Source organism: Elaeis guineensis, chromosome 1, assembly GCF_000442705.2.
Source record: "Elaeis guineensis isolate ETL-2024a chromosome 1, EG11, whole genome shotgun sequence".
Taxonomy (NCBI): Eukaryota; Viridiplantae; Streptophyta; class Magnoliopsida; order Arecales; family Arecaceae; genus Elaeis; species Elaeis guineensis.
Window position 1 is genome coordinate 67,367,592 of NC_025993.2, and position 20,882 is coordinate 67,388,473.

At 34.6% G+C, this 20,882-nt stretch overlaps 1 protein-coding gene across 2 annotated transcripts in view; it reads right to left on the minus strand.

Annotated features, from left to right (window-relative positions):
- Nucleotides 1-8,712: 8,712 nt before the first annotated feature.
- LOC105034991 (guanylate kinase 2, chloroplastic/mitochondrial) overlaps nucleotides 8,713-20,882 on the minus strand; it is a 66,068-nt gene continuing 53,898 nt past the window's right edge. Inside the window, exon 5 of one of the 2 annotated variants that reach the window (XM_010910360.3) lies at nucleotides 8,713-9,399. The gene's annotated coding sequence lies outside the window, so the exon portion shown is untranslated. Of the gene's footprint in view, nucleotides 9,400-15,897; nucleotides 16,134-20,882 lie in introns of those variants that run through there. The other variant, XM_073254449.1, reaches the window with a different exon arrangement.

Sequence of the window (20,882 nt, forward strand, 5' to 3'; positions counted from 1 at the left end):
TAATATATAGACTTTAATAACAAGATCTAAAGATCATCCCATAATTGAAACTAAGTGGATATTTAGGAATAAGTTAGATGTAAATAAAAATATAATTAGAAATAAAATAAAATTAGTAGCCAAAGGATATAACTATGAAGAGGGAGTTGATTTTGATGAGATTTGCACCGATAGTTAGATTAGAGGCATCAGACTCTTGCTTGCTTATGCATATTATATAAACTTTAAATTATTTTAAATGGATATTAAAGTGCCTTTCTAAATAGATATATATCTGAAGAAGTATATGTTGAGCAACTCCTGACTTTGAAAATCATACTTTTCTTAATCATATTTTTAAATTAAATAAAGCCTCATATGGTTTAAAATAATCACCTAGAGTATGGTATGAAAGACTTAGTAAATTTTTGTTAGATAATAATTTTTTAAAAAATATATATAGATATTACTCTTTTTATAAAAAAAATCATGATGACATCCAAGTTATTCAAATATAGGTTGATGATATCATATTTAGATCTACTAATAAAGCTTTATGTCAAGACTTTGTCAAGCTCATGCAGGAAGAGTTCGAGATGAGCATGATGGAAGAACTCATATTTTTTTCTTAGACTCCAAATCAAACAAACGAAGAAAGGGATCTCCATTAATCAAAGTAAATACACAAGAGAGCTACTAAAGAGATTTGAAATGGAGGACGCCAAGACTATCGGCACCCCTATGAGCCCTTCGTGCAAACTAAACAAGGATGAAGAAGGTAAAAGTATTGATTTAAAGCTTTATAGAGGCATGATAGGTTTCTTATTATATCTCAGTTGGTAGATCTGATATTATATTTAGTGTGTATATGTGTGTTAGATTTTATTCTGATCCTAAGAAATCACACTTAAATGCTATTAAAAGAATCTTAAAATACTTAAAAGGGACTTAAACTTTAGACTTATGGTTCTCCAAACAATCATCAATAGACTTAATTGGCTTTTCAGATGCAGTTTTTGTTGGATGTAGGCTAGATAGAAAAAATACCAGTAAAACTTGCCAGTTTTTTGAAATAAATTTAATCTCATAGTTTAGCAAAAAATAAAATTCGATGATATTATCTACGATCGAGGCCGAATATATTACAGCCAAAAGTTATTGTGCACAAATCTTGTAGATTAAACAATAACTCAAAGATTTTAGCATGAAACTTAATAACATTCTCATAAGATGTAATAATATTAAGATAATTAATCTAACCAAAAATCTAATCCAACACTCTAAATCTAAGCACATTGAAATAAGACTTCATTTTATAAGAGAACATGTGCAAAATAATGATGTGATGATTGACTTTATATGCTTGAAAAAATAATTAACAGATATTTTTATAAAGCCTTTGAATGAAGATACATTTTGTGAAATTAGAAAAGAACTAAAAATTTTGGATCCATGTGCTTAGTGTTATTATTTTGATCTCAACTTGTTTCATCTTCCAATTCCTTTTGATCAATTTTTAAGGCCATTGATTTCATTTTTTGAGTCTAAATTTCCTATTGGTCTTGATCAATCTCATCACAAATCTTCTCCTCAATTTTTTTTTAGGAGAAAAATCACATTTTTTTATTTTTGGGCTGAATTGGATGCCCCTTAGGTCACCTTATGAAAAAGGGATGACAAAAGGGATGCCCTAAAGGGCATTTAGGTCTTTTTGGTTCTTTTATTTCAGACGCCCCTTCTCTATTTTTTAACATCCCCTTCCACTGAACATCCGCAGGTCGATCCCTTTCCTTTTCTTTTTCCTTCTTCCGTGAAACCCCTCTCCTCCTCTTGAAACCCATGAAACCAAGGCTCCACTTTCCTCAATTTTTTTTTCAAATCACGTCTCTAATCAGGTGAATGTCTCCTCCTTTGACTTCTTTGAGCTGAAATCACTTGCGGTTGAAGCTTTCTTCAAGCCCGAAAATCATTTCCCCTCAAACCACAAATCTTCCATTTCTTCTTCTTCTCCACCTCAAAGCTTCTTCTCCCACCTTCCCTTCTTTAGAACTTAGTTCCTCTCACTCTCTTTGGCCGAGACTTGCTCTCCATTGCCCTCCCTATGGTGCGGAGGATGAATCTCCCTCAAAGAAGAAAATCCACCCATGTGTTTGAAGAAGAATAGAGGAAGAAGAAAGCTGCTCACGCTCCTATTCCATCTTCCCCTCCAGTTACTTTGAGCAAGGTATCCTTTTCTACAAGAAAAGTTGAGTTAGAAAGAAATATAAATTTCAATTTCTTTGAAAGGGAACATTTTTCAATTGGAGAAAAGATCAAGAGGCAAGGTTGGAGTTTTTACTGTATGCTTAAAGAAACAACCTATGTTGATCTTGTTAGAGAGTTTTATCAAAACCTTATTTATCATGATGGAATTGATAGATCTTCAATTAAGGGTGTAGAAATTGTTTTGGATTCGTATCATCTTGGAGAAATTCTACACTTTCCTTGTGAAGGATCTTGTAAAGAAGAACTTTCCAACAAAGAAGATGGTTTTAAATCCATTTTGAGAATAGAGGATGTAAGGGGAATTAGTAAAATAGAAGCTAAAGATTTAAATGTTGAAATAAGACTCCTCCATCACATGATAACAATAATATTTTTTCCTAAGGGGGTAGACATGATTTTCTTTTGGAGAGAGACATATGTGTTATGCACCATATTATCTATGAAATTCTCATTAACCTTCCCATGCCTATGATTGAAGCAATGCATGAGACCCTAAATAGATCTAAAGCTCATTTACCTCATGGAATGGCTCTCACACTTATCTTCAAGAGATTTGGGATCAGTTTTGAAGGGGAGGCCACTAGTCGCCTATCCCACACGGATACTTACAATCACCATACTCTATATTGGATGGGTTTCACCAAAGCTGATGGCCATTGGAGTAAAGGCAGTAAGAAGGAGGAGAACAGAGCTGAGAGGGAGGGACCTCCATTGCCTTATGAGCATAAATCCTCAGATATTCAGTTTGTTTCAGATCCTGAGGTAGATCCTTTTGAGGCAGATAGGGAAGTTTCTATTGAGCCACAATTTGGGCATCGATCCCGTCATTCATCCATCAGACTAAAGGATGATCAGCTGAGGACTATTTCAGAGCAGTTTGCTGGTATTCTTCCTGTAGCCAGAGATACTTCTCCAGAGAAGAGCCACTATATGACTCCATCAGATCAGACCATGGTTACTCACATCTTCATGGTGATACAGACGATCTCTGATATGGGCATAAGACTTAAGCTCCTTAAGGACTTTGTTCTTAGGCTCAGCGATAAAGGCTTAGTTTTGGAGAGCGAGTTGAGGAGACTAGTATTAAAGGTGACTGCTAGACCAAATGATGACACTACATATTTGTCAGATCTATTAGTTGACGTAGGTAGGCTGCATGGTTTGATTGGATTAGCGATTGAGACACTGAGACGAGAGATCAGAGGTTCAGGTGAAAATACTTCTATGGAGATTGGCTTACTTCTGTAGTCTATATCGAGGGCACTAAGTTAGCTTGACTCCATTAGGGTTCTATTACTGACTAGAGCTCCTATTTTTTTCTAGACTTCCAGACCATCTCCTTCCTCCACCCATGCCAGATCCTCTAATAAGAGTCGAGGCCGATGTGGTCGTGCCTCATCTCATCCTTTTGTTCATCATGAGATTTCTTCCTTTGATTTTGATGATTAGTCTTCGTGCTATGTTGTATTTTATGGATGGAATATGGATGTTGACTACTTTTATATGTATTGATGTATTTGACTGACTTTATGTAGTTATGAGTTATGTGAACTCAATGTCATCTTTTCATGCATTTTGGCTAGAACTAGGTACTTGTAGCTAATGTGAAGATGGCATTTTATTTTGTCATGAACATTGAATGTCCTTTGAGTTCTTTAATTGTGTATCATGTGTTATCTTTTAAGCGGCAGGTTCCTCACATTTGATCAAAAATGGGGAGTAGATTTTATCCAAAAAAAGGGGGGAGTAGACTTTAATTGATGATGCCAAAAAGAGGGAGTAAATATATTGTTTGGTATAAGTAATATTTTTTAAAATTTTCAACTTTTAGAAATTTTCAAATTCAAAATTTTTAGAAATTCTCAAATGTATGTGGCAATCCTTTAAATATATGTTTGATTGATAATTTTTTTAACATATATGGTTCATAGCCCCTAACCACTCTTCTAAAAGAAGCTAATTTATCTAGTGAAATTAGGGTTTATACTATGATTGCACTCTCTATCTTTTATTCTAATGATGCACTATATCACCTATCTTTTGACTTTGGTACTATGTCTTGTATATTGTCTTGATTTTAAGCTCATATATCTTTAATGCCACTACTTTACTCCGATGCTCTATATATCTTATTTTACTTATACTCAAATATTTTATCATCATTAAAAAAGAAAAGATTATTATTTTAAGAATTGATTTTGATGACTACAAAATATTTGAGAAGAGTACTAATGATTTTTATCTTTAAAGAAGCTTAAATGTGTATGTCAAGATATTCAAGAATTTTTGAATTGATAAAAATACTTGAAAAAGGTCAAAGTTATAATTTTATCAAATTGAAGATCAAGATAATATTTTTTGAAAGCCTCAAGAGCATTAAAGAAGATTTCATATCTTTTGAAGGTAATTTTGAGAGTTTTGAAAGCCAAAAATTGAAGAAAAATCAATCTGAACAAAAAAGGACGACCCTAGGTTGGCTCTTTTTGAAAAAAGGCACCAGCATGCTGTTTTTGGGTTGGCGCACAAAAAGGAGTAACCCATGGGGCGACCCCTATGCCAGGGGACGACCCATGGATCAACTCCTACTGTGTCACAGACCAAAAAAAATAGAAAAGTGATGTTTCTATTCTATTGCAAGGGGCGACCCCTATGCTAGGGGCCGACACATGGGTCGACTCCTATGCCAGAGGGCGACCCATGGATCGATCTCTGAGACAGAAATATGCGTAATGACTAATTTTCTAGCCTACTTTTGATACATTAAATTCTTATTAAATACTCTCTAATAGCTCTAAACAGCTATTGTTCACTCTTCCAACATTGATTGAAGGTATAAAGCCATTCAAAAAGAGGAAAAACTTAAGAAAAATCAAGAGAAAAATTTATTTCTAAGAGATTACAGCTCTAAGATAAAGAAGCATTCAATTCAAGCTCAACCACCTCTCCAAAGTACATTCAACTCTCCATTCCATCTGAAAGTGTTCTTAAAGGCTTCTCCAACCTTGACTAAAGTATATTTAAAGTTTTATTATACTCATTAAGAAGCTAAATTTATTTTACATTATTATATATCTTCTTCTTGCTTGCTATTTTTGTATAAAAATTTTGGAGATTTCAAAACTTGGGAAAGATTGATCTGAATCTTAAATCGGAGTGTATAGAGTTGGTTTGTATTTGAAAAATAAATGCCTAGCTTAAGAAAGCTAGGGTCAGTGGGATCCAATATTGTAATCATTATATATAATTAGTAGATTGAAATTTTTAAGTAAGAGCTTGGAGAGTGAATACAGGTGCTGGATTGGTACCGAACCATTATAAACCCTTGTGTTTGTAGTGTATTGCTATCTTCTCTTATTCTCTTGCGTTAATTTCTCATTGCTTGTCTCAATATCCTACACATTGTTCTTGATCATCACTGCACATTATATATCACTTTCAAGGCATATTTTGTGGTTCACTTTTCACTTAATTTTTTTATAATCCAATTCACCATCCCCCCCCCTCTTGGATTGTATAGCTGGGCAACAAGCATCTTGTCACAATAATTTTAAATTAACCATCTATTTGTACATAAGAAGTTTTCCGGCTCTAAAAGATAAATATTATAAATCTTACATACTAAAAGATAAATATGACTAATCTCACACATTGCTTTCCTTATAGTAATCTATAAAGCTAAAGGTGGAACTCAACCATCCTTATATAAAAATGAGTACAATGAAGAGAGAACTTTGGTGACACCAGGGAGATAGATTCAGATGGTGAGAACTCCAATAAAGTAAAGAGACGAGAAGAGAGTGATTGCATAAGAAAAGGGGAAGTTCAATGGGTCGGAAAGTTTCAAGCAAGACTCATTAACCTATTACCCGCTTTAGAGATAAAAAGATAATTCCATACTTTTAGTTAATTTTTAAGTTAAATAAATATAATTTTGGCTAATGGCATCAGTTGAATCATTATGTTGAAAGTATTATTGCAAAAATAATATTTTGTAAGCACATGCACACAAATATCAATTTGGGAGGGTATTTATGCAAATTCCAATGTTTAGAAGGGTTAATGCAAAAATCCAAGGATATTTTAGCATGTATATCCTCCTAAATATATAAAAATTCATGAATACCTATACAAAATTGCTATTTGTATGCATAACCTTATAAATAGTTTTTTACATATTTAACTTTTAAGGGTAGTTCAACCATGTTAATTTTAAATTGCTGGCTTAATAATATTGGATGATACGAGGACATATGCAAAAAAAAGAAAAAAGAATGATATATATGTAAAATAAGTATTTTATAGGGATATACATGTAAATATTAATTCTGAAAGGATATACGTGCAAATTTTAATGTAAGAGGGTATGTACATAAAAAACCAAATACCTTTTTTGCACCCTTTCATGTGAGGGTCTCTTAACGATAACAAGAACATGCAAGATAACCCATTGTTGATTATCCAAACAAATCACCAAATGTAGGAAGATCACTAGTCCACAATCTAGTTACACCCAATCTAAAATTTTGTTTCATGTGTACATCATAAGTTTCAGCACCCACTTTTCATAATTCCATCAGCTCTTTAGCCAATGATTGTAAATATAAATCTACGTATATACTAGAAAAGTTGGGATCAAGCATAAGTAAGAACAACTTTAGATGAGGTTCCTTCGTACACATCCAAGGAGGGTAGATCGTAAGCAACCAAAACAACAAGGCCAAATGCTTCGTGAGTATATGTTTTCAAATGGTTGAAATCCACCAAGTAAGACCAAGTCTAACATTTTGAAGATCATTAGCAAATAATTTATGTTACCCATAGCTTTCAAACAATAGTATCCACTGGATGGCACATCATCCACATCTCTTTATGTCACATCATATTAAAGGCTCTCTGTATATATAATTTTTATTAACTCTACTATAATGAAAAATAACATAATATCTTATTAGAGATATTTTCTCACCTAAACAAGCCACAAATTGGACAATCCCTTGCATCAGCATATTTATCTCAATAAATTATATAATTATTTTTTTCAAATAACTGTTTTCACATAATCAAGCCCAAGTTCGGTAATATACTTTGTTGCAATATAATGTAAATTGGGCAATATCTTTTTCCTGTTAGGAATTAGCAATCTTAATAATTCAAACAAATTATCAAGTAAACTATTGCTCCATTTGAAACCACTTAATGTGAAATAATTTATTGATAACTAATATTTTTGAATATTCACAACTAGAATAAAATTTTCTTGAGCTTCTTCCAACATACAGTAAAATTTAATAGCTTCAATATGAGTTTCTTCAAACATACATGAGCCACTAGAATTGTATTGATTATGCTTATTATCCAATCAACATCTTCACCAGTTCCATCACAAGCATCATTAACCAAGCCAACTATATCATCAATATAAAGCTCCCCACCACCTATATTATCATTATTACCATTGTCATTCGGCCCTATAAAATCATCCCCCTCTTCAAACGTATCATATTGTATAATTCCTCATAATCTCATATTTTAATAAATAAAATCTGACTTTAGATCTCTCCTTGAAACCCACAAATCTACACTTGATACAAACACATTGAATTGCATTCCTTATTGAAGAATGCTCAAATCTAAAATTAAGAAAAATCTGAACTCCCTGAATATATTGAGATTGATGCCCATCTCTAATTTCCATCATTCAGTTGACCCCATATCCTTTTTTTTTTATTTTATTTTTTAAATGAGATGTTCGTCCATCTCAATGAGATTGTTCAGATTTAATCTCTTAGCCAGTATTTCTTATCCGCTGATAAGTACACTAAAATACAAATTAACTTGTAATTTTTTAAAAAAATAACAGCATTTGTTAACTAAATTCCGTTTCTCCATGCTGCCCTCAAAATCTTTCTCACTCGCACAGCTTATTGCTGCCGTACCCCTCTTTCCTCCTTATTAGTACCCTCAGAGCTGAACTCACCCACCCCCTCGACCAGGCCCGGCCTATCTGAATTTTATCAAAATTTATAAAATGTAGATACTCAAATATAACATAGAACATCTCAATGTGATATCAGAGAAAAAAATCTTGACAACCTCAATCTGCCACCTACAAATATATAATTTGTTCTGCTTAGCACGCCTTGAGTTCTAGATCTGCTGGTGAGCTGAAGAAACTGAATACAGTTAACAGGTAGTTCTTCTTTTCTGTTAAGAAAATAATTCGAAAAGGCAGAGCGAGTAAATATAAAAGTCGACAGGTTAATTTGTAATAAAGAGCACCTGATTTCAGGAACTGGAAGCATCCGTACAGTTTCATCCTCATTGGCGGATAATCACATCGTCACATACAATTCCTTCAAACAAATATCCTGTCCCATGCCTACATGCTGAGCCAGATTGCCGGATAATGTTGAGACCGAAGGCAAGCATTAAAACAATCCTATCGTGAGAACCCATAAAACCATGGTCAAACATTAAAACTATGCCCAAGATGCAATAACATTACGCTAGAACTTGTCATGCTAACAGGAGACGATATAATTATTATTTACAGTCTCAAAGCACAATGCCTTGCATAATGCCTTCTCGTATGCCTTGCAAAATGCCTTCTCGCTTCGGATAAAATTTTGGAATGCTTTTCAATTTACTTCCACAGAAATACATTACTTGAAACCGGGATAACAAACTAATATCATCTGGTCCAAGTAACCTGTAATTTAAGGAGAGTTCCCTGATACCACCTCATCAACCTAAGCACTGCTGGAACAGGATTCTGGTAATCTTTCTGAACCAACGTTTCCACCATGTCCAATTAGAGCAACCCACTGTAGCTGCCACTCCTTAGTTTGCTAATATTTTGAATCTAATTACCGTTACAGTAAAGATATCGATATTCTGATGGTGATTATGGGTTTATGAATTCATAATTTACATGGAAAAATGCCCACTTAGGGATAAGCTAATACAGAAAAAGACATTTCCTGTCATTAAGTATATGCCTCCAAATGCCTTTCAGTTTCAACCATTGTCAAAGCCACTAACAGCTCTCACTAAAAATTTTCCTTGCAAACAGACATTTCTCATGCGGCAATCTCGCACTAAAAAGAATCACAGAAAATAAGGTCCTTCCGAGAAAGCAAAGTAGCGTTGAGTGACCTATCAATAGAAGTAGGAAGCAGTGAGTTTCTATTTCAAAATCATACAGAAATAAATAACAGCCATTTCACTCAGAAGATTTGTCACATTTATCTATCACACAATAGCTTTGGTGTCATCTTTGGTAAAAAATGCCTGACATGCTCTTAGTAACTTTAACCCTCTATTTGGTATAAAGGATGAATGAATAGAGGAGGAAGAATGGATGGATTTTCATCTATCCTCTTATATGTTTGGTGAAACAATAGAAGGATGGGTGGAAATGATTTCCTTCTCTGTTTGGTATAGGAGGAATGGAAGGAAGGATGAATGATATTTATATAACATTTTACTAAACTATCATTTGATAAAAATATTATTATTATCAATTTATAACACTTATTTATATTAAAAATGCGAACAATGTATAAACTTATAATCTTTATAATCTATAATTATATAAAAAATTATATAAATATTTAATTTAATACATGATTTTATAAAATAATTATTAATAAATTAATTATATAAATAATCAATTAATTTATAATTTAGTTTAAATAGTTAATTGATATTATACAAATAGTTAATTAAAAAATAATACATATAAATAGAGAAATAGAAGATCTAATTATTTAATTATAATTATGAAAATTATATACTAAAATTAAAATAATGACTAATAAAATTTAATAGTATTATATATAAAATATATATAAATAATATGAATAAAAAAGTAAAAAAATATTATATTTTTATCAAAAAAATTAATGAGAGGTAATTTTATCAATGCAAAAGTCCATCCTTCAATGCTCCATCTATCCTTCATCCTCTCAATTTAGGAGGATGCAAAATGGTGGGACAGGATGGATGGACAATCCCTCCTTTTTCATCCATCCTTCCTGTAACTTTTTGAACCAAACAGTGGATAGAGACCATCCATCTTTTCAATTCCATCCATCCATCCTCTTATGACCCCCACCAAACACAGGGTAGATGTCTTTGGCATGCATGCCCATGCCCTGTTTACATGAAAGAATTGGGCATGCATGCTTGCATGTTTTCTGTTTACCGGTCTGCATCACTTTGCATATGTGGTAATTGTAGAAAAGAGGTGTGAATCACACCGTGTGATCATTTCCAGTCCACTGCAAGTGCATGGTCAAATCTTTCATTCTACAATTTCACCTTCAATAACAGTGCTTATGGTTACCACGTGAACTTGACAATTAGTTGCTCTAAAACGTGTGCTTCAAAGGATCAAACTGCATGTTAACAATCAACAATAGGTGGTGTTTTCATGTTTGATTGTCTTTCAAGCTATCTAAATTTGGAGCATACACAGGAGCAGATTCTTGAACAGGAGAGAAACAAATCTTTCAAGAAATTTTGGGAATGGAAATACCTAGGGAGCATCCCTATAAATAATTTAAAATAAACATCATACAAAAATAAAAACAAACATAGTTGTTGTTAAAGTGTGTATGCGGTACAGCAAACAGGAAACTAGGAATACAACACTCTGGTGGAGGTCAAGGTTTGCACCTCAAAACTTTGGTGATGTGGTATCATTGAAAACACCTATATGACCAAAAAAAATACAACATGAATGCGCCCCATATGTTGGCATTAACCACAAATGTTTTAGATGTGCTCTAATAAAAGATGAGACTAGACAATAATTCATCCAGACCTCTGAAACATTTCCACAGGCAATGTACAGACAGCACCCGAAATCCACTCACAGATCGAGACCCAGCTAAAAAGAAGGAAATTGCACAACTTTTCCCCAACACTATGCATTATTAATGTAAGTGGAATATGTTACAAAATGTAAAGAAGTTGCCTGCCTAGAGAGGGGTTTCATGCAGATCTTAAGAACTGTGTAAGCAGTAGCCTTAACTGCAGAACAATTCAAGGCATCATGGGATGTTTTAATAAAGAAACATCAACCATTGCAAGGGGAATTTGTTATTCCCATTTATAATCCAAAAGCACAACTCTATTAGTTGAACTAGAATACCAAATTCATTCAAAATTACACTTGTAGCAATATCATCTCAACAATCTAATGGATTGAACTTGTACACGTAAAAAGCTCAACATAGCACAAGGTTGATCATTGCAATTGATTCAGCTTGAATTTTAAAGAAGAATTAGATTCTATTGTACATTCTAGCAACCAAATGTTCAAGGCCACAGAGTTAAACGTTTTAATTTAGATTAATGGATATAAAAGTAGGAATTATGTCCCAATGGAATGACAAGGCATACCAGGTGTCAAGACAGGGCATCGTCCTGAATGTTGGGAATTTAGGTAGGATCAAAACAGGATGGGCTGGGTGGGATACCCACCATCCCAAGTGTTAAGATGTGGCACATCCCATCCCATGCAAAAAGACCAAGACAGCCTTGTCCCACAAGATTTGAATCATTGAATGAAACACGAATTGTATGTTAAGACATCCAAATGCACTCAAAAGTGTTTGTTCTTACATCCAAGGGTACAATACCATGACAAAGTGTTCAAGGACTTGCAGAGATATAACATATCTAGAGCATCAGTGACAATAACCCTCAAAAATCAGCATCCACCTCTATCAGGCAGGCAAAAATCAAACGTTTTCTATAACAACTTGTCATAGACTAGATTTCCTATCAAAAGAACAACATTCATGACAAATTTCTTTCCAAGGCAAAGAAGTATGCAAATGCTATCGGTTTCAGATCAAAGGCAGCACCAAAGTGCTCTAGAAAGTGTGCATCCCCCTGACATATATTTAATATCTTATATTTCCATTCAATTTCTTTTAAGTCATTAAAATCTACTTAAATATCAAGTTTCTATGTTTCATAGTCTGTTCAATTGAGTATTTCAAGATTATTATCAACACGGAATGAATTCAGTAGTTCAGCCCATCAGATTTATTGATTATGTCAGCAAACCTTTCTGTTATGGTTGTTTCTCACTTCTTGTTGGGTTGTTTTGTTTCTTAACTCTTCCTTTACTGGTTCAACATGAAGGCATTTACATGTCATTTTTTAGGTATACCAAAATTGAAATTTTTAGAGCTATTCTCTTAATCCAGATCTATCAAGATGATTTTGGTTGTCAAAACTCCAAACTAATTATACAAGCTTTCAGCTTTTCCATTAATACATTAGTTTCTTTCCTTAATTCTATCTTGGACTTTGCATGACAAACCAGTTCGTCTACTGTTTAGAATTTTTATTTCAAGTAAAAATTCTGTAGTCTTACAAGACTACAATGTCTTATTTGAGGCACAATAGTCCTCTTCTATTATATTTTTTCACTAAATGCGAATTTGTGTTGGCTATTCATAAAGGTAAGTACAAATATCAAAGAAAACCACATGCTTTTATGAATGTGGCAAGGGGGTAGCGTTGGAAAGGATGAAACCAATTATAAAGGGTACACTTGGTAGAAATTGGAGGGGAACCATGCTAGCCTTGCATTCCTAGTGCTAACATTTGTGCTGCCTGGACAATGTTAGTTTTGCTGTTGAGAAGCTCAAAAATTAAGCACATTTGGCTAGACTGTGATCTAAAAAATTATCACTACTTGAATTAACAGGAGGAAAGACAACATTCAGACTCATTGCCCCATGTTTCCGGATATTTGCAATTGAATTGATAAAAGAGATCATTTTCGAGATTTACATTCTCTTAGAGAAGGCAACCAACCAAAAGATTAGTTGGCGAAGGTGAGTGTCGATTTTGAGGGTTAGTATCACTGAGAGGTTCCTCATTCTCACCTGATGTGGCTCAGTACCTTGTCATATTTGTGCAAGTCATTGAACACTTCGTTATACTACTCTATCCCAAGATGTAAGACCATGTTGACCTTAGAGTTATCAATGTTTTACTTCATTATAGGGGGTTTACCTGACCATATTCAATACAAGTATAAACATTTTTTAGTGCATTTGGACTCTTTAATTTCCAATTCATGTTTCAAACTTTCGTTTACAAGCATAAATTCAAAATGCTTAACTTTGCAACTGTGAACATCCTATTGCTGACAGACAACAAAATCTAAGTCTTCTCTATATTCAAGCTTGTTCAACTTGATTGTCCTCCATTGGAGTGATTGGCCTTATGTTGGGTTGATCTTTTGCACAGACAAATTTAATCTCTTAGATAGTTGATATAATTCTAGGCATAACTTAGAATTAATCTGGCATTCTAGTTTAGCCAATAGACCTGAGCTTTTGGAATATAGAGGAGGATAACACATTCTTTTTGGAATGGTTGATGCGTCCTTATGAAAGCATCTCACAACGTCTCGAATCTTTCTACTGTCAAGGTTGCCACTTATACAATTCTTAAGATCAGTCCCAAACCCCTCTAGTATTGTCCTAGGCAGAAAATCCTTACATTTCATAATATATGTCCCTTGTAGAAATGATGCACATTCTCAGGGAACACCTGTGCAATTGCATGCTTCATAGCTGGGTTTTGATCTGTGCGAATGAATTTTGAGTGCTAACCGTACATCACCTCTAGAAATGTTTCAAAGACCTAGAAAAAGACTTCTACCTCCTCATCTCTTATTAGAACACAACATCATATATTGCATGCGATGGTTAACACCAAGGATGGGGTAAACAACATGTTGTATTTGCTCCTCATAGGTGATGTCAAATATTATCACATCACCAAAGTGTTGATACGAATTCAACGACTTCTCATCAACCTAAAAAATGTTATGACATTGTACCCGACATTAAGCTGCATATATACAACTAAATAAAAAGAAATGGTTTTCCACATGGAGATCTTGAAAGTGATCAAAAGTCATTTGCAAATAAATACCAAATAGTTGTTTTGCATACATCTGTTTGATGGCTATTGACATCCTTGTGAATAGCATGTTTTCCAAACTGTCACATAATAAAGAGATGATGTTCATGATTTGTTGTGTTGAAATTCCACTCATGTAAAGTGTCTAACTAACTTCCTTTCCTCTTTCCCAATTTCACGATGGGATAGAAAGAAGCATGCTTCGGAGGGACTCTATGTCAGCTCATGGTTGTGCTTGTCTACAAATTGTGATATTCCACATCTGATCTTCTGTCTTCCTAATGTGCATTGATGCTTTACAACTAGTGAGTTTACTTGGTGATTTTGGACAACTAGAGGACTATTGCATGCCATCTCCGGTAACCACTTCCTTCCCCTTGGATTTGGAATCCCTCTTTGGAGCATGTGAATTCGTACCTTCTAATACTGTTGCTCTAGGCTGCACTAAGAGAATCCCCTGCGAATGCTAAAACCCTTTCTAAAGGCATAAATGTTGCAGCATTCCTCCACTGCTTCCAAGCTTGTAAAAGTGATAACCTCATGCAATGCCACATCCTTGTTGTCCTCATCAGATGGCCTAGCACCCACTTCTTGCATGCTACCCATCTCTGCACTATCAATCATCTATCAAGGGTTATGTGTAGGGGTATCATCTGCTAAATGTTGGTCTCTAATGTCGATTCCTTTTCTGCAACTATCATGGGTTAAATGGTGTTGCAATGTTGTCATCAAATACACTTGAAGGTTCTATCATGGGAGAAAAACAAGATGTGAACTATATTATTATTAGAAGTACATGTGTTGTGCTCGATAAGATCATGACATGTGCAAGAGAAATTCCAATTCAAACCTATGAGCATGAAATTGTGACATGGATTTCATATAAGGAGATCAGAAATTCGTATCCTCATATTAAATTTGGTTACTAGGATTCAACTTTAACAAAAAGGTATTGTGCAAAAACCTCACATCCAAGATCATAGCTTAAATTCCAACCAATTTTTGATCTGATAATAACTAGTATAAGCATGACCAAGACATCAAAATTTTAATAGCTTCTCACACAGTTTGACACATAAAAGTTACATTCTGGATGAGTAAGCACAAAAGGTAGTAGTGACATATGGATGAGACATTAAAAGCACAAGAAATGGTAAGATTATAGGCTGCAAAAACTCAAGATTTAATAGAAGATTAGACAATGAACAGGCAGGCTGAAAGAAGGCTTTACATGTGTGATTTGTAGAAGCTTTCATTTGAGCTTTTTAACATTTAAATGATGTGAATTGATCAGCACCAGGGTTACAGGATATTATGATAAGTTATTGCATCATGCAAAAGCTTCAAAAAAAGGGCAGGAACCACAAACCACACATCCATACAGATTGCTCGACCAGTATGTCATATTGAGCATTTTTAACAGCAAATCTTGCACAAATTAGCAACCATATAGAATAAATGATAACATATGAACGGTAAAAGGGAGAACGATCAATTTGGAATCTTAATTTGAGAGGAGTAATAAAGAATGCAATGAACAATTCAACAAAAGAGTTGCATACTTGTTTCCATCCTATTCTAGCTAAAATTGCATATATCATTCTAGCTCTAATGTCCAAAAGCATGTAAATATACAACATATTTATGTTTTTTATTTCTTTTTGAGATTTGGTTCTCGGAAACTTTTTCAAACTTCTAGGCAAGGTTTTAAATCCCGTGGGATGGGGCTATTCTGATTTTTCCATGGAACGAGACGCGTCGCCATTCCGCCCCATCCCGACACTTGAGACACAAGATGTCCCAAGACGTCCCGATTGAGATGCTGAGACACTAGCGGGACGGTCCCGTCTCAACACATAGGATGGTATCCTGTCCCGATGTCCCGCAGGACATCTCGCTAAGACCTGAATCCTTGCTTCTAGGCAAATTCCCTGCATGTGCACATCAACATGCATGTTGGTTAAAGTTGTCCTAACAAATTTAAGGATATAAATAGAAGTATGGAGAGAAGACTGATTGGATCGGTCCACAGCGATTTCTGAAATTGATTTAGAGAATAGATTAGCTCTCTCATACCTTGAGACAATTCTTAAGTTCAAATCCAAAAAAGATATAACATATAGAGCACCAACCAAAACAAATGAATCTAACATAAGACTGGTATTTACCTCAAATTTAAGCATTTTGCAAACAGATCCAGCATAAAAAGAAAAAAGGCAATGCAACCTCTAGCAAGATAACACTAAACTCTAAAACCTAGAACGATGTTATGAAATGAATGGCTATCAGACGTTTTGTGGTAATTTGTCTTTTTGTTCAATGCTATTTTAATGACCCAACATATTCTTTTTTTAAAAAAAAAGGTGATAAATAGAAATACACATACGGATGCATGAGAAAATTTGGAAATGGTCCAGTCTACAGAAATACTAAGCATTTTTAGCATTATTTTTGGTGGCATGCATTGGACATTAAACTTATAAGATTTTTTTAATCGGACTCTTGACTTTTAGTAATGTGTAGGCATCATAGAAGTTATGAAACTTTAAGATTTTAGAAATTTTCTAACATTTGAAAGTTGAAAATATGACTCAAAGCCAAAAATCAGTATTTTGAACCGAAGTTTGGATATCAACTTCTTATTCTTGAGGGAGCAGATTTTTTATTGAATGTCAAAGAGGATGTATTTCCTTACTTATATGTAATGTCTTAAGCAAATACATAAATGATATTATATGTAAATAAGCTTCTGTTTAAATGATGTTACATGTAAGTAAGCTTTTGTTCATCTGTGTCTATCTTTGTCCACCACTGAATCACATAATTGTTGGACCTCCTAGCCCAACCAACCTAAATACATGATTGACATTGTGGGTCCACCTGTGACCAACCTACTAAGATGGTCGGTATTCAACCTAGTGAAACGGATCCCACCTAAATCTGAACCGCCTCTCGCCTATAAATAGCAACCAGGAGGGCAAGCCAAAGAAACAAAGGGTAGCTTGGCTAGGAGGAAGGAAATAAGAAGATGAAGAAGAAAATGATGAAGAAGAAGAAGAGGTCGTTGTGATGATGATGAGGAGGAGGATTTTGAATTTTTGATTCTGCTAGGTAAGTGACTTCTCCATGTGTACAAGACTTTAGTACTGCATTTTGAGTTTATGTTCCACTAGATGCTTATGTCTTGTTTTGAAAACTTTGAAATCATGGTCTTTCTAAAATTCAAAGTTTTGGGTCTTCCTCGTGACTATTTTTGTCAACCATCATGACTCAAGCAAATCTCATGTTTTTAACCCTAAAGTCAATTTTAAGCCTAGATTTTGTTTTGAAAACATAAAATCCTATTCAGTTCTGGAAGCTTACAGCTTCATTTGTGATTTATGAATTTTGTACCAATTTGAGGCTCATGTGCTTTCTTTAAAAGATTTAAACATCAAAATCATGGTATTCCGTACCGACCCGAACCAGCCAGTACACCCCATACCATACCGTACCGGCAAGAAACCGATCCGGTTTAGACCAGATTTTCGAAAAATGGACCGAACTGGTCGATTCGGTCCTGTTTGGTATGGTTCGGGGCCGGTTCGGCCCGATTCTCTTTTTTTTTTATGCTGTTGTGTGGGATTTTTTTGATTTTTTTATGTCTGATACGGTCCGATACGGTACGGTACTATACGGCACAGCACCGTACCATACCGACCGGCAACCGGCATGGATTCCGATATCGAGTCCGCGAACCTTGCTCAAAACTATTCTGAAACCTAGATTTCTATTGGAAGTTTGAATTCCATAATCCAATTCAATTTTATGGTCATTTAGGAATATGAAACCAATGACTTGTTCCAAGACTTTGGTCTGATTCCTTCCTTGAAATCTTGGCACTATGTTAATTGGAAGTCATGTTTGTATAGTTGACCTGGAAATTCTGAGGTTTTATGAGATTTTTGAAATGGTATTTTGGAATTTGAACATATGTGTTGTGATGGAACATATTATAAGGTATTTGTAAGGCATTTGGATAGTTTTGCAAACTGAAAATATGCCAAAAGTAAAAGACTCATGTGGGCCACTAGCTACATGGTACATCAGTCTCATTCAATTGGTTGATGAAGATTTCTTCAAACCCTTAGCTAGGTGGTATATGTGGCCTTATTTGAATTATCCATTAGGATATGTGAACCTTTGGCCAAGCAGTACACATGGACCTTAACAATTTTATGCAGCCTCATCTGTATTAGCAGGGAGGATGCATGTGACCTCATTTGGTCTATCAGTTGACCAATGAGGATTTCTGTGGCCCCACCCAATTTACTAGAAAGGATGTTACATGTCCGCATCTGCAGTGAGGATTCATGCAACATCAAGGTATAAATAAAACTTCGCAAGAAATAGAAACTGTATAGAATATAAGAGCCTTTTGAAATAAAAATTTTCCTTTAACCATTTGATTTTGAACAAGCATTGGACTACTGATTTTATGTAAATTATTTGAACTTTTTCTAAACTTGAGTTTGGATATCGAAAACTTTGCTTTTGAAATTTCAGAACAAAATGATTTTAGTAAATTCTCTCTCAAGCTTCTCATTAATAAATTGATCATGTGTTTCATGTTAAAGTCCTTAGTTTTTATGGAACCTTTAATTCTTTGATTGTGGTAGGAATTTACTTCCTGAGCTTCATAACTCACTTCATTTATTGTACTTTAATTTTCAGAGTGATAAGTGAGCATTTTAGTGGATTTATTCAAAGAAATGGATTCGATGTTTTGGACTTTGACATTTGGGTTTAACAATCATTGAAGTGATGTTGGTAACATCTCCACTTTTACTTTTGAAGATCTCATATTATGCATGGCAAATCATGTTAAAGGTTGTGACTGGATTTCTACTACAGACATCATTGGTTGTATTATGTTTTTAGTCATACTTTGTTTGATCATATGGGTTTTATCAAGGATGTTAAATATTTGTGATATTTTAATCAACTTTTATTGAGGATGATTAAGTTTGAATTTTAGTTAAGCTTGGTGTTGGGTTCACACTTCAATGCTCGAATAAGTTCATTCAGGGCTTGAAAGCTATGGTGCTTGAGTTCTAGGATCTACTATACAGGATGGCACTCAAATTCTTCTTCATATATCTTGATAAAATGACAAATACACTCCTCCAAAGTCAAGAAGTTGAATATGCGCTGCAAGCAAAGTAGGACCAAGAGGGCCAATCATCTTATTGCCTCGTGATGGAGACACTATGCACCTCTTTTCGATTAGCCAAAGCCTACTACTTTTGTTAATTGCTTAATTTCCCTCTTCACAATGTTTACATCTATTCTGCATGGAACAAGAATTCAAGGCTACAATGTGGAGGGGAAAAACCTACCTAAAGCAATATATTGTAATATCACATAAGTATATAACTAAGAAAAGTATCGATAACTTTGTAATGCAGGATAAGCAATTAAGCATGTATTATTTTTTATTTTAAAAAACAAAAAACAGAAACCAAATTGCATCAACTAAAGTGTCATGAGACCCATGTGCTCGTCCTTCCGGATCGGAAGAAATTTGCTTTCCCCAGTCTTAAGTCTTCATCTACCCATCAAAATCCCTTAACTCTAGAACAAATATGAAGTTTCAGGATGAAATCAAGGGGAAAGATGCATCCTTAATGTGATTTCTAAATTGACGAACTATCACAGGAGAGGGGAAGAAGGGATCAAGTGATCAAACCACAAAAGTTGGATTAACCCCCTCGAGCACAAACTTATCAAAGGCTCAAGGCACATTAACGCACTTAGGTTCCTTGGAGCCTAGGCGCAAGACACCACGTAACATGCGCACCTTGGTGAAATGAGGCACAGAAATATTAATATACACATAAATAACAATAAATAAATGATTCTAATATTAATAATAAATTATCAATTTATAAACATAGATACAAACAGATGACTTATTAGAATTCCTATTCATGCATACAAAGGACATGACATATAACATATCAGAAATTGAAATATAATAAGATAATAAGCCACCACAAAATAACCAAAAAAGGAGGATTGAGTTTCCTAACAGGCAGCGGGAAAGAAGAAAAATAAGGGAAAAAAGGGACTAGGTCCCTTGTTTGCTATCACATAGCAACAGCAGCTACTAAGAATAAGAAGACAAGTGTGAAGTGACTGAGTCCCCTGTTTCACATCACACGGCAATGACTGAATCCCTTGTTTAGAAGAATAAAGAAATGGGAGCAAGGGCACCGGTAGCAGCAGTACCACCAACAGCATGGCAGCAAGGGAGGAGGAAGCGAAGGAGAAGACAAGAGAAGAAAAGAGGAAGAAGACGATGAAGAACAAGAATAAGTATAAGATCAAGAAGGTAGCACTAACAGCAGGGTAGCAGACAAAGAGGAGAACATAGCACTAGTGGTACAGGATGGAGGAGAAGAAAGGACTGACCAAAGAGTGGTCGGAGCCTTAGATCCATCAGAGGAGAAGAAGAAGAGCTGGTGGGAGCCCTAGATCCACAAGAGGAGGAGCATCAGTTCCTCTCAAAGGTGCTTAAATATCCCTAATCCACCCTCCCTTCGTCTCTTTCCCATTTTGGTTGATTATCATGATCAAGTAGCTGAAATTCAAAAATAATGAGGCAAGCTTTTTCTATACCCAAGCTTTGGCTTTTGTTG